General features: G+C 43.7%; 1 long non-coding RNA gene across 1 annotated transcript; it reads left to right on the forward strand.

Moving 5' to 3' along the window:
• The first annotated feature begins 1,560 nt into the window (after window positions 1–1,560).
• On the forward strand, window positions 1,561–10,359 carry LOC121442608. The gene is made up of 3 exons (XR_005973576.1): window positions 1,561–1,615; window positions 9,565–9,650; window positions 9,733–10,359. It is a non-coding gene; the product is annotated as an uncharacterized LOC121442608 (long non-coding RNA).
• The last annotated feature ends 3,847 nt before the right edge of the window (window positions 10,360–14,206 follow it).

Raw genomic sequence — 14,206 nt, forward strand, 5'->3', positions numbered from 1 at the left:
ACAGGCAATAAATAATCTCGCCTTGCACAAAAGAACACTCAAAGGGAAAAATAAAGTAGCTAGGTAAGTTAGTTCTTGGAGGAGAGGGTGGCAAAAGAAGTGCTAGAACGCACACCTGGGCAAACATGGCTATTTTTTTTGTAGGTGGAGGTGTTGGCTGCATTGCATTATACCCATTGGTGGGAACTTAACTTCACAATCTGACACGATTGGCTAATCAAAGCAAGGGGGAATGGGGAAATTAGGGGAATACAAGTCATTGCTGGACTGACTGCTTTTGATTTAAAAAAACAAACTTTTCTCATTATTTCTTCTTTTATTATGATTTTTTATTTCAAACTTAGAAAGCATACATAGATCATTTGGAGGCTCTAGTAGCAGTGTTGGGCCCTAAAGCCCCACCAAGCAGGAGGTCGCCCCAAGAGACACTCTCAGCACGGTTGATGCAATAGCACGAGGAATTTTTATTCTGCCACGGCAGAGGTCCCTCAGCCTCGAGAGGAGAAGGAAGGACTCCTGCTTTGTCTATTACAAGCTCTTTTAAAGGAAAAACCACAAAATCAGGGAGGGGGTAGTACAGAATCAAAGGGAAAGTCCAAAAATCATTTGTCAACTATTTTGACTAGTTCATTCAACGGTCAGCTAACTCTACTTGATCAATGTTATGGCGATTACAAGGAGGAACACCTGCAGGTCGTCTCACCCCAGTTCCAGGTCCAGGTCTATTGAAGAAAGACTACAATGGGGATGGAAAGCACTCAAAGCTCCAGTGTATGCGTGGTTGGTTCCCAGGAAAGGGGTGCAGTAATGCTGAGGTGCCCCAAAGTCTTTCAGCAGTACATTACTGTTATGAGTGATGGCCTAAACATGGCTTTCAGCAGGGCTGCTCAACTTTCCTCCTGCAGCGACCCTTTAATACCTCATGTTGTGGGGACCCCCAAAACACCATAAAATTATTTTCGTTGCTACTTCCTGTCATTTTGCTACTGTTGTGAACTGCAATGTAAATATCTGTTTTCCAATGTTTATAGGCAACCCCTGTTAGGTCAAGGCCCTTAGGCTGTAAAGAAACCACTGACTTACAGTCAGGATACCTTCCAAAGGGTAGTTTCTTGACAAAGCTATTGAACAGGCCCAACTGGAATATAAGGTTTTCACCCTGTTCAAAAATTTTATTCTCTTGACTAGAAAGAAATTTGTCTTTGCAAAGTCTTTATTTCACTATTCTCCTCTCTGGAAGGGTCACTCTAGAATTGTTTAGGAGCCAGATTCAAGATCAGGTTTCCCAAAACACTTTGGTGCCCAGACATTTTTGGGTTTTAGCCAAAAAAGAAAAGAAACTATATGCTTTTCCTTGGGGCCTTTTTACTTTAAACTGTCTGGCCAATGTCTACCCCCCTCTCAAGAGGTGTCCCTAATTGCCATTATGGGATTGGGGTGATGGCCGGTCTGGCTTGCTCCATATGAATTTTCAGTGTCAGGTGTGGCATTTGGGGAGTACCAGCCCAGAGGGACTATCCAAAGGTTACCAACTACCAGCTGTAGGGAGGAAAGGAAGTTCTTAACTGCTGTCGAGGCATGCAAGGAGGATAAAGGCCAGAGTTAGGACAAGCAGGTAAGGAGGGAAAGGCAGAATATGGGAATATGTCTAAAACAAAGCCTATTAGAAGTTCTTTCTTCATTTGATTTTTCAAGACAGAGTTTCTAGTAGCTTTGAAGCCTGTCCTGGAACTCCCTCTGTAGACCAGGCTGGCTTCGAATTCACGGAGATCCTCCTGTCTCTGCTTCCTGAGTGCTGGAATTAAAGGCGTGCGCCACCACCGCCCAGCTCATTAGAATTTATTGATGGGCTCACATGGACATATTCTACTGGGCCTCTCATTTTTCCCCCAAGGTGGGGTTCAACAGGATCTGTGGGTTCTGGAAATCCAACCCATGTCTGTTGGAAGAACAGCCAATGCTCTAAAGACTGAGCCATCTCAGCCAGGGTGTGGTGGTACACACTTCTAATCCCAGCACACAGGAGGCAAAGGCAGGCCATTCTCTGCGAGTTCAAGGCCACCCTGGTCTGCACAGCAAGTTCCAGGACAGGCGTTAAAGCCACAGAGAATCCCTGTCTCGAAAAACCAAAAGAAATGTATTATTATTTTGTGTATATGGGTGTTCTGCCTGCATCTATGTCTGAATATCACATGCATGCAGAGTCCTCAGAGACCAGAAGAGGACATCAGATGTGCTGAGACTGGAAATACAGTTGTGAGCAGCCATGTGGGGACTGGGGACAGAACCTGGATCCTCTGGAAGAGCAGCCAATGCTCTTAACCATTAAGCCATCTCTCCAGCCCCCGTACATAGTTTTGCTTTGCTTGAGGCAGGGTCCTACTAGGCAGCCCTGAATGGCCTCAAAACTCGGAGGTCTGTCTACCTGTTTCCAGAGTCTAAAGTCTAGCCCATACCTGGCTCTCTATTGTGGTTGAGACGGGATCTCTCACTGGACTAGAGTTTGCCACTTTGGCTAAATGGTGGGCTACTGAGCCCCTGGGATCCTTCTGTCACCCCTGCCAGCTCCCACTGCTGAGATTAGAGATATACCACTCTGCCCAGATTTTACATGCATGCTGGGGTTCTGAACTCAGGTCCTAATACCTGCGCATCAAGCACTTTACCCACCAATGCATATCCATTACCCATTTTAATTTTTTTTAATTTTATATTATTATTGTTGTCATAATCTGGCTTTTTTAGACAGAGTTTCTCTGTAGCTTTGGATCATGTCCTGGAACTAATTTTATTTTTTAATGCGCATGGCTGCTTTGCTTGTATGTATGTCTGTGCACAACTTTATGCCTGGCGCCAGAAAAGGCCATTGGATCCCCTGGAACTGGAGTTAGAGAGTTGGGAGATTCCTTGGTACTGGGACCGACACTCGAGCCCTCTGGAAGAGTGGCCAGTGCTCTTAACTACTGAGTCATTTCTACAGCCCAACACAGTCTTCTGAAACAAGGTCTCATGAAATCTAGGCTTATCTCAGCCTTCCTGTATAACTGAGCCTGGCCTTGAACTCTCAGTCCTTGGTCTCTGCCTCCAAAATGCTGAAATTGCAGCTTGAGCCACCATGCCCAGCTTCCCTGAGATATTTTTTTTCTTCTGAGACAGGGTCTCACTGTGATCCCTGGCTAGCTACGTGAATGTGGACCAGGATGGCCTGGAAGTTGTGACAATCCTCTTGCCTCCCTGAGATATTTTTTTTTCTTCTAAGACAGGGTCTCACCGTTTATCCCTGACTAGCTACGTGAATGTGGACCAGGATGGCCTGGAACCTGTGGCAATCCTATTGCCTCTCTGCCTGCTGTGCTAGAATTATAAGCATGAGACATCATGCTCAGCCGCTCGTGCTATCTTGAGGGGATTCTTTAGATCTTCTGACTGAGGAATCGTGAGTGTTCTCCCCACGTTTGGGTCCAAGGCTAAATTGTCCTGCACAAGCTCAAACTCCTATAGCTCCAGGAGCTACTGGATACACGCCCTCTGCCGGTGGTAGAGGAGGCCAAGGGGTTGCTTCTGTAGCTTGTTGCAACACATTGCGCCTGCGCGGCAAAACGAAACCAAGAAACCCTGCCCATTTACTGGGGGAGCCTTAGCCTCCCATGGGCCTGGGCAGGCAGAGAGCCGATATTTGGGAGCCGAGGGCCCGTGATTGTCTGTTAGGTTCCTAGGTGGGGCCAAGTGGGTATACTTCAGGACAAAAGCCTAGGAGGTGAGGCCTTAGGTTATCCTAGTGTAGTCTTCCCTGCAGTGGCTCTCAAGCTTCCTAACTGCGCCCCTTTGATCCAGTTCCTCGTGCTGTGGTGACCCCCCCCACCATAAAATCAGTTTCCTTGCTTCTTCATTACGTCATTTTGCTACCATTAGGAATCGTAATGCAAATCGTTCTGGAGACAGAGGCTTGTCAAATGGGGTGTAACCCACAGGTTCAGAACTGCTGTTTTCAAGTTTCAATGATAGAGGATTGTCAGAAGTTTTGTTCACCTGGGGTGATTTAACGCTTGGGAGGCTGAGGCAGAAGATTGTCACGAGTTCCTGGGTAAAACAAACAAACAAACAAAAAAAAAAACACAACCTTAATTTCTCAATATTATTAATGGTATAAGTAATAGATAAGTAAATAGATGTTCGCTAAAATAGGAACCAGGAGGTAGAGGAGGCCCTTGGATTGTCTTTACCTTTTTAAAATATTTTTTGAAGGCCGGGCAGTGGTGGTGCACACCTTTAACCCCAGCTCCAGGCAGTGACAGGTGGATCTCAGAGTTCAAGGCCAGCCTGGTCTATGGAACAAGTTCCAGGACAGGCTCCGAAAAAACTATATATGTGTGTGTATGTATGTATGTATATATATGTGTGTGTGTGTGTATACATATATATGTGTGTGTATATATATGTATATACATACATATATATATATATATATATATATATATATATATATATATATATATATATAGAGAGAGAGAGAGAGAGAGAGAGAGAGAGAGAGAGCGCTAAGGTCTCATTTGTATGTTCGTATGTCTGACTGATTACTTATGTAGACCAGGCTGGCTTGGAACCTCCAGAGACTCACCTTCTTCTGACTCTGAGTTCTAAAATTAAAGGCATGGGTCATCATGTCCAGCTCAATTTAATTTATTAATCATTTGCCTTTAAACAGGTTTGAGGGAGAAGACATCACACTTCAATTTAAGCAAACACTTTCTACTGTCAGACTTCTCTCTTTCTGTACAGTAGGCCACGAATCCATAGGCAAGGGCCCCACCAGCTTGGGCTCCTTCGTATCAGTTTAATTACTTTATTTAATGATTTAAAATAGTTTTGTTGTTGTTTTTGTTTGACACAAAGTCTCAGTATGTATCCCTGACTGTTCTCGAACTCACTTGTAGACAAGTGGCCTTGAACTGCCAGAGTTCTAACACCCCTCTTCTTAACTCCGCGAGCTCTGCCAGCGCTTGGTACAGGTCTACATGCAAACAAAACATTCACAGAAATAAAAACACCTCCAAACACCCTCTGAGGATCTGTGTCACACATGGCTGTAAAAGCAGGAAGGGACGGGCACAGGAGTGTATCAAGGGCACAAAGGGAGGCTAGTGCAAGACCCCTGCAGGTACAGGTGAGGGCATAAAAAGAAAAACTAGTGTCATTTCTAGCACCCTGTGCCAAGGCCTACTCTGGAGAAATTAAAGGCATAAAAATGGATGGATGAGTGGCCGGGCAGTGGTAGCACATGCTTTTAATCCCAGCATTCAGAGGCAGAGTCGAGTGAATCTCTGTGAGTTCAAGGCCAGCCTGATCTACAAAGTGAGTTCCAGGACAGGCTCCAAAAGCTACAGAGAAACCCTGTCTTGACACCCCTCCCCCACACACACTGAGAAAAAAGGATGAATGGACAGAAGGAAATAATACATAGTGGCTCGCACCTGTAATCCTAGCACTCAGGGGGCAGAGGAAGGACTGCTAGGAGTTCAAGCCCAGCCTGCACTATCTAATAATCAGACCATCCAAGACTACACAGCATGATCCTGTCCCAAAAAAGAATAAAGTTTTACATTGATTTATTTTGTGTATATTTGGGGAGGGGGTATGTGTACCTTGGTGTGCTTGTAGAGGTCATTGTCAGACTTGGTGGCAAGTGCCCACACGTGCTGAACCATCTCAATACCCCTAAATAAATCATTTTTAAAAAGGGCTGATGATATAGAACAGTGGTAAAGAGAAATCTTTGAAGAAAGAAATTGAAGGCCAGGCGATGGTGGCATACGTCTTTAATCCCAGCACTCGGGAGGCAGAGGCAGGTGGATCTCTGTGAGTTCGAGACCAGCCTGGTCTACAGAGCTAGTTCCAGGACAGGCTCCAAAGCTTCAGAGAAACCCTGTCTCGAAAAACCAAAAAAAAAAAAAAAAAAAAAAAAAGAAAGAAAGAAAGAAAGAAAGAAATTGAAGAAGATGCCAGAAAGTGGAAAGATCTCCCATGCTCTTGGGTTGGTAGTTGGTAGAATTGTAAGACTTTAAGACAATCCTGAAGCCATTTTTGACAATTCTGAGTCCTCTCAGCCTCTGTGCCATAGTGCTTCCCCTCCTCCCCGGGAACCAAGGACCTGACAGCTATACTCACACGTACTCAGTTCCTGAACAATTACCCATATACGTATGCTTTGGTTCGGTCCCCTGGGAAACGGGGTCAAAATGACCTCTTACCTCATCTGATCTGGCAACAGCTCTCCAGCCAATTATTGGTAATAGCCCTTTCGAATAAGCCAATCACAACCCCCCTTGCTTCTGTGGCCTTCTCCTTTAAAAGTAGCCTGTGCAAGCTATTCGAGGTCTCTCGGCTTCCCGAATGCTGGGGGACCCTGTCATGACAGAATTAATAAAATCCTCATGCTTTTGCATTGGCTGTGGTGTGTGAGGTGGTCTCTGGGGGCGACTCCTCCTCGGTGTTTGGACGCTAGAGTCCAACAGAATTAACATAGTAAAAGTGGCAATCTTACAGATTCAATGCAATGCCCAGCAAAATCCCAACAAAATTCTTCACAGACCTCGAAAGAATGGTACTCAACTTCATGTGGAAAAGCAAAAAAAAAAAAAAAAAAAAAAAAAAAACAACCCAGGATAGCCCAAACAATCCTGTACAATAAAAGAACGTCTGGAGGCATTGCAATCCCTGACTTCAAACTCTACTACAGAGCTACAGTAATGAAAACAGCCTGGTATTGGCATAAGAACAGACAGGAGGACCAATGGAACCAAATTGAAGCCTGGATATTAATCCACACTCCTTCAAACTCCTGGTTTTTGGGGGGGTTTTTTTGGTTTTTTTTTTTTGGTTTTTCGAGACAGGGTTTCTCTGTGGTTTTGGAGCCTGTCCTGGAACCAGCTCTTGTAGACCAGGCTCGAACTCACAGAGATCCACCTGCCTCTGCCTCCCAAGTGCTGGGATTAAAGGTGTGCGCCACCACCGCCCGGCCAAACACCTGGTTTTTGACAAAGAAGCAAAAAATATCAAATTGAAAAAAGAAAGTCTATTTAACAAATGGTGCTGGCACAACTGAATATCATCATGTAGAAGAATGAAAATAGACCCATATTTATCACCATGCACAAAACTCAAGTCCAAATGGATCAAAGACCTCAACATAAATTTAAGCACACTAAGCCTTAAAGAAGAGAAAGTGGGAAGTACACTTGATCGCATTGGCACAGGGAACCACTTCCTAAATATAACCCCAGCAGCACAGACACTGAGAGAAACAATTAATAAATGGGACCTCCTGAAACTGAAAAGCTTCTGTAAAGCAAAGGACATGGTCAACAAGACAAAACAGCTTATGGAATGGGAAAAGATTACCAACCCCACATCAGACAGAGGGCTGATCTCCAAAATATACAAAGAAATCAAGAAATTGTTTATCAAAAGAACAACTAATACAATAAAAAAATTGGAGTACAGATCTAAACAAAGAACTCTCAACAGAGGATCACAACCCAAGAGAACCTAGACAACAATGAGGACACTAAGAGAGACACACATGGACCTAATCTACATGGGAAGTAGAAAAATATAAGATCTCCTGAGTAAATTGGGAACATGGGGCCCTTCGGAGAGGATATAAGGGGAAGGGAGAAGCAGGGAGGAGAGCAGAGAAAAATGTAGAGCTCAAGAAAAATTTTTAAAAATGTGTATGTATAAATGTTTTGCCTGCATGTATGCATGTGAACTACATGCATGGTAGAAGCCTTCAGAAGTAAGCAGAGGGGGTCAGATCCCCTGGCACTGGGGTTATGGATGGATGTAAGTCACCATGTGGTTTCTGGGAAGAGAACCCAGGTCCTCTGGAGAACAAGTACTCTTAACTGTTGAGTCATCTCTCAGCCCCAAATAGACTTATTTTTTTATTTGTATGTGTGTATGTGCACATGTGCGGTGCCTATTGAAGAAAGAAGGGGACATCAGATGGTTGTGAGCTACATATGGTGCTGTGAATTGAATGGACTCATTCATCATAACCACTGAATCTTTTCTCCAGCATCTGGTTTCTTGACTTTGACAAAGTGTGTCCCAGCACGGGAGAGGCAGAGGCAGGTAGACGTCTGTGAGTTCAAAGTCAGCCTGTTCTATAAAACAAGTTCCAGGATAGCCAGAATTGTTACACAGAGAAACTCTGTCTCAGAAAAAGAGAAACAAACAAAAAAGATAAAAAGGGTCTTGCTGGCCTTAGTGGCAAGTCTGTAGTCTAGGCAACTGAGAGGCAGAAGCAGGAAGAGCAGAAGTTCAAGGTTCTTCCTGGCTAAAGATTTCTGGACCAGTTGGATGGAAATACAGTTAAGCAATATATATATGCTTGGAAGATGCAGTGTGTAGTGTCTTATGGGATCACACCTGTACATTTGTAATATCAGCAGTTCTTAAAACCAAGGGGGATCTAGAGTTCAAGGTCATCCTTAGCTACATATCAAATCTCAAACCACACATGAGATCCTGCCTCCAAAACCAAAAAGCAAAAGAGCAAAATAAAAACAAGGACCCACATGAAAGGAGAGAACTGACTCGGACAATTTGTTTTCTGACCTTCACACAGGCAATGTAACAAGTATACTCCCCCACACACACAAAAAATGTAAAGTCATTTTATTATTCTGTTTGCATGAATGTTCGGCTTGCATGTATTATCTGTACACCACACGGATCCAGTGAGTGCTACTGGAGGCCAGAAGAGGGTATCAGATCCCCTGGGACTGAAATAACAGACAGTTGGGAGAGCCCTGTGGATGCTGAGGATCGAACCTGGGTTCTTTGAAAGAGCAGGCAGTGTTTGTTCCATTGAGCCATCCCTCCAACCCTCTAAAAGATTTTTTAAAAAAACAAAATTAAAGCCAGGAATGGTGGTGCATGCTTTTAATCCCAGCACTCAGAGGGCATGGGGCCTACTCAGTGACTTTCAGGACAGTCCAAACTACATAAAGAGAGTGTATCTCAATAAAGAGAGAGAATGAGGGAAGAAGTAGAAAAAAGAAAGACACACACAGAGGAGAGGAGATTATTTAATGGGCAGATATACACATACATACATACATATATCATTTTTTAAAAATCATAAAGAAGCTGGCTGGTAGTAGTCCATACCTTTAATCCCAGAACTCGGGAGGCAGAGGCAGGCAGATCTCTGTAAATTCAAGGCCAGCCTGGTCTACAGAATCAGTTCCAGAACAGGCTCCAAAGCTACACAAAGAGACCCTGTCTCAAAAAACAAAAACAAAATCATAACGATACTCAGTCTTGCACATTTAAGGAATTCCTCCAAAAAATTTCTTTTTTTATTTTTTGTTTTTTTTTTGTTTTTTTCAAGACAGGGTTTGTCTGTTTAATAGCCCTGGCTGTCCTGGAACTAGCTCTAGTAGACCAGGCTGGTCTCGAACTCACAGAGATCCACCTGCCTCTGCCTCCCAAGTGCTGGGATTAAAGGCGTTCGCCACCACCGCCCAGCGATCTCATTTCTTTCTACCTCATCTGTAGGCGTGACAGAAAACATGCTGGAAACCCTGATTCCCAAGGGAGAGGGTCACCGTGTGATGGTGGTGCTGGGACCACATGCTGGAAAGGTGAGTCCCCACACCTGGAAATGACTCTGGAGATCACTGAGGATCTAGGCTGCCTTTGCTGACTCTCCCCATTCCTCCTCAGGTGGGACTTCTTCTGAGTCGGGACAGCGTGCAGAGTCAAGCTTTGGTGCAACTTGGGAGAGAGAACCAGGTTGTAGAGCTCCACTATGATGCTATCTGCCAGTACATGGGTCCCAGTAACTCGGATGAAGACTGACATGTGGACCACTGTCATCCCCCAGGCTGTCACTAGTTGTGTTGCAATCTGCAATGGATGCCATGGAGAAGATAGGAGACAATTGTTCTATCCTCCTTTGAGGAGCAAGAACAGAGGTGTGAGTTGATAGACCAGACTATTTACCAAAATTTAGAATATAATAAAACCCATTTTAAAAAGTGGGAAGATGACATCAAAACCAGTATGTGAGCTGTGAATTCAGGTGGGAACTGAGATGACTGAGGTGGAGCTACTTCACTTCTTAGCCTCATTTCCCTGCTCAGGGTGCAGGACAAGTTAAATTACCTATCCAATACAGAGTTCCCTCTTGGAGCATAGAAATGATGAGATCTGCCGGGCGTTGGTGGCGCACGCCTTTAATCCCAGCACTCGGGAGGCAGAGGCAGGCGGATCTCTGTGAGTTCGAGACCAGCCTGGTCTACAGAGCTAGTTCCAGGACGGGCTCCAAAGCCGCAGAGAAACCCTGTCTCGAAAAAACAAAAAAAAAACAAAAAAAAAAAAAAGAAATGATGAGATCTGTCCTCACACAAACACTATAGAATCTCCAGTGCTACATCTCAGAACAGCTTCCTGAGTTTGGATCTTGAATGGCTTTCAAAGACCCATATCTTTCTTTTTTTAAGGTTCATTGTATTTTTAGTTATATTATGTGTGTGCCTGTGTGAGAGTGTGCAATTATGAGTACAGATGCTTTCAGAGACCATTAGTGTTAAGTCCCCTGGGAACTGAAGCTACATGCAAGGAACCAAACTTGGGTCCTTTGAAAGAGCAGCAAGCACTCTTAACCACTGAGCCATCTCTCTAGCCCATATATCCATATGTTAAAGGATTCTTGCCCAGGATGATGCTAGTAGCACTTATTTTTGACCTTTGAAAGCTAACGGCCTGCTAGAGATTGCTTAGGCCATGACTTAGAACCTCCAAAACTGTGAACCAAAATAGACCTTTCCTCCTCACACTTTATTTCTGGTAGTTTGTCTGAGTAAGGGAAAACTGCTGCCCCCGCTGAGAACTCTAGTAGGACATCCGTTATCCTTGATCCAGGGCAGACCTCCAGGAATGTCACTGAGGTGATGATGCACTGAAGAGACATGGAGACTTATGCCCACAGATGGGATGGGTTACTTCTAATTTCCAAAGAAGCCAGTCACTTTTAGTCCTAAATTATTAGCTTGCAGGTTAAAAGCTATTTCTGACTCATGCAGTTTCTCTGCTTGCCCTAGGTAATTATATTTTTTTAAAAGGTTATTGTTGAGAATCCTGAACATTTTTCCTGCTTAATGGTGTAAGATAAAAATCAACAAGAGAAGTCAGAGTATTAGACACTATTGCTTCTAAATCATATTTGAAGCTTAAGTCATTCATGCAATAAATGGTATTTGACTTAGATCTGGGCCACAGATAAGAATACCTAAATGCCTATGGCATACATTGAAAAGAGTCAAAACACCCCAGAACAGGATGATAAGATAATTGGGACTAGGGATGGGGCTTAGTGTTGGTGTATGTGCCTAACATATGTAAAGCCTTGGGTTCCATCCCCAGTACCACCAGGAAAAGAGAAATTGCTGACTGTTGAACAAAGGCAAACTGAACTCTCTGGCCAAAATGAACAAACATAAAAACGATGTGAGTCACCAAGTGTGGTTGGTAGCCCATACCTGTAATCTAACACTTGAGAGCCGAGACAGGAAGATTTCCATGAGTTCTAGGACAGTCTGAGCTTCATCAAAAGACTCTTTCTTCAAAAACTTAAAAACAGGAAATGGGCTGGGTGTGGTGGCACACAGCTCTGATCCTAGCACTCAGTAGGCATAGTCAGGCAGATCTCCATGAGTGTGAGGCCACCTGGTCTACATAGCAAGTTCCATAGGGCTACATAGTGGGTCTCAGAAAAGAGTGTCGCTTTTCCCCTTCCTATTACCCCTTTTATGTCTCTTGTCTAATTGCTACAGCTAAGACTTTGACACTGTAGAAAACAGGTAGAGGAGAGTGGGCAACTTTCCTTATCTCATTCCTGATTTTAGAGGAAATGCTCAGTATGTCTCCATTTAATATAATGTTGGCTATAATAACATGTTGGTATATAACCTTTATTATTTTGAGGTGTTTTCCATCTGTTCCTACAGTCTCCAGAGCTTTTATCACAAAAACTTGTCGAACTTGTCCAATGTGTTTTAAACATCAGTTTAAATAATTAATGTAATTTCTGTCCTTGAGTTTGTTTGTATTCCATTTATTGGTTTATGTATGTTGTAACAATGTTGCCTTTCTAGGATGAAGCCCATTTGGTTATAATGTGTAATCTTCTCAGTGTATACCTGAATTCAGTTTGTAAGCATTTTGTTAAGAATTTTTGCATCTGTGTTCATCAAAAAATTGGTCTGTATTTTTTTCTTTCTTTTTCCTTTCTTTATTCTCCTCCTTCATCTCTTCTCTTTTTTCTTCTTCCCTTTTTTTTTAATATTTATTTATTTATTATGTATACAATATTCTGTCTGTGTGCATGTCTGCAGACCAGAAGAGGGCACCAGACCTCTTTACAGATGGTTGTGAGCCACCATGTGGTTGCTGGGAATTGAACTCAGGACCTTTGGAAGAGCAGGCAATGCTCTTAATCTCTGAGCCATCTCTCCAGCCCTTCTTCCCCCTTTTTTTTTGTTTTGGGTTTTTCGAAGCAGTGTTTCTCTCTGTTGCTTTGGAACCTGTCCTTGAATTCACTGTAGACCCCCAGCATGTGCTGGGATTAAAGGCATGTGTCATCATGCCTGACCTAAAGAACTTTTTTTAATATATTACCTGAACTAACCCAAACTATCAACAAATGGAACTGTATGGAATTGAACACTTTGTGTACATCAAAGGGTGTTGGACTCTAGCGTCCAAACACCGAGAAGGAGTCACCCCCAGAGACCATCTCATACACCACAGCCGATGCAAAAGCATAAGGATTTTATTAATTCTGTCATGACAGGGTCCCCCAGCATTCGGGAAGCCGAGGGACCTCGAATAGCTGGTACAGTCTACTTTTAAAGGGGCCACAGAAGCAAGGGGGGGTTGTTCTTTGAACATTCTGATTGGCTTATTTGCAAGGGCTATTACCAATAATTGACTGGAGAGCTGTTGCCAGATCAGATGAGGTAAGAGGTCATTTTGACCCCGTTTCCCAGGGGACCGAACCAAAGCATACGTATATGAGTAATTGTTCAGGAACCGAGTACGTGTGAGTGTAGCTGTTAGGTCCTTGGTTCCCGGGGAGGAGGGGAAGCACTATGGCACAGAGGCTGAGAGGATTCAGAATTGTCAAAAATGGCTTCAGGATTGTCTTAAAGTCTTACAAGGGAACAGTGGGCAGAGCCAAGAGCAGAGATCTTTACTAGCTACACCTCAGACAATGGGCTGATAGCCAGAATTTTTTTTTTTTTTTTTTTTTTGTTTTTCGAGACAGGGTTTCTCTGTGGTTTCTCTGTGGCCTGTCCTGGAACTAGCTCTTGTAGGCCAGGCTGGCCTCGAACTCACAGAGATCCACCTGCCTCTGCCTCCCGAGTGCTGGAATTATAGGCGTGCGCCACCACCGCCCTGCTTGATAGCCAGAATTTACAAAGAATTAAATTAAATTAAATACCAAGGAAACAAAATTGCCAGTCATCAAAAAGTACAAATGAGCTGGGCGTGGTGGCGCATGCCTTTAATCCTAGCACTCAGGCAGGTAGATCTCTGTGAGTTCAAGGCCAGCATGGTCTACAAAGTGAGTTCCAGGACAGCCAGGACGTAGAGAAACTGTTTAAATAAAAACGGGCTGGAGGGTAGTAATGGTGATGGTGACTGCGCATGCCTTTAATCCCAGCACTCAGGAGGCTGAGACAGGTGGATACCTGAGTTTGAGGTCTGCATGGGGAAAACCAAACAAAAACGACCAATAACCATTTTTAAAGTGTTCACTATCCTTAGCCATTAAGGAAATGCAAATTAAACCTACTTTGAGATACCACCTCACCCCAGTCAGAATGGCTGTCCATAAATCTGACAACCAATGTTGGAAAGGATGTGGAGAGAAAGTACCCTTAATCAACTTTTGATAGTGGTGCAAGCTAATATAAAGTCATTGTGGAAATCAGTTTGAAGATTTCTCAAAGAACCCCATACCCTACCATAGAGATATTGGCACCCCCATGTTTATCGCTGCTTTAATCACTATAGGAAAGAATGAAATCTATCTAGTCCATTAACACACACACCAAATTTTCATTAGCCGTATTGAAGGGTTTACCCAGCACTCCCCACCCCAGTTGGCAACTGTGACAGGCTGCAGAAAAGA

Source organism: Microtus oregoni, unplaced genomic scaffold, assembly GCF_018167655.1.
Source record: "Microtus oregoni isolate MIOR12 unplaced genomic scaffold, Mior012 000092F_002, whole genome shotgun sequence".
Lineage (NCBI taxonomy): Eukaryota > Metazoa > Chordata > Mammalia > Rodentia > Cricetidae > Microtus > Microtus oregoni.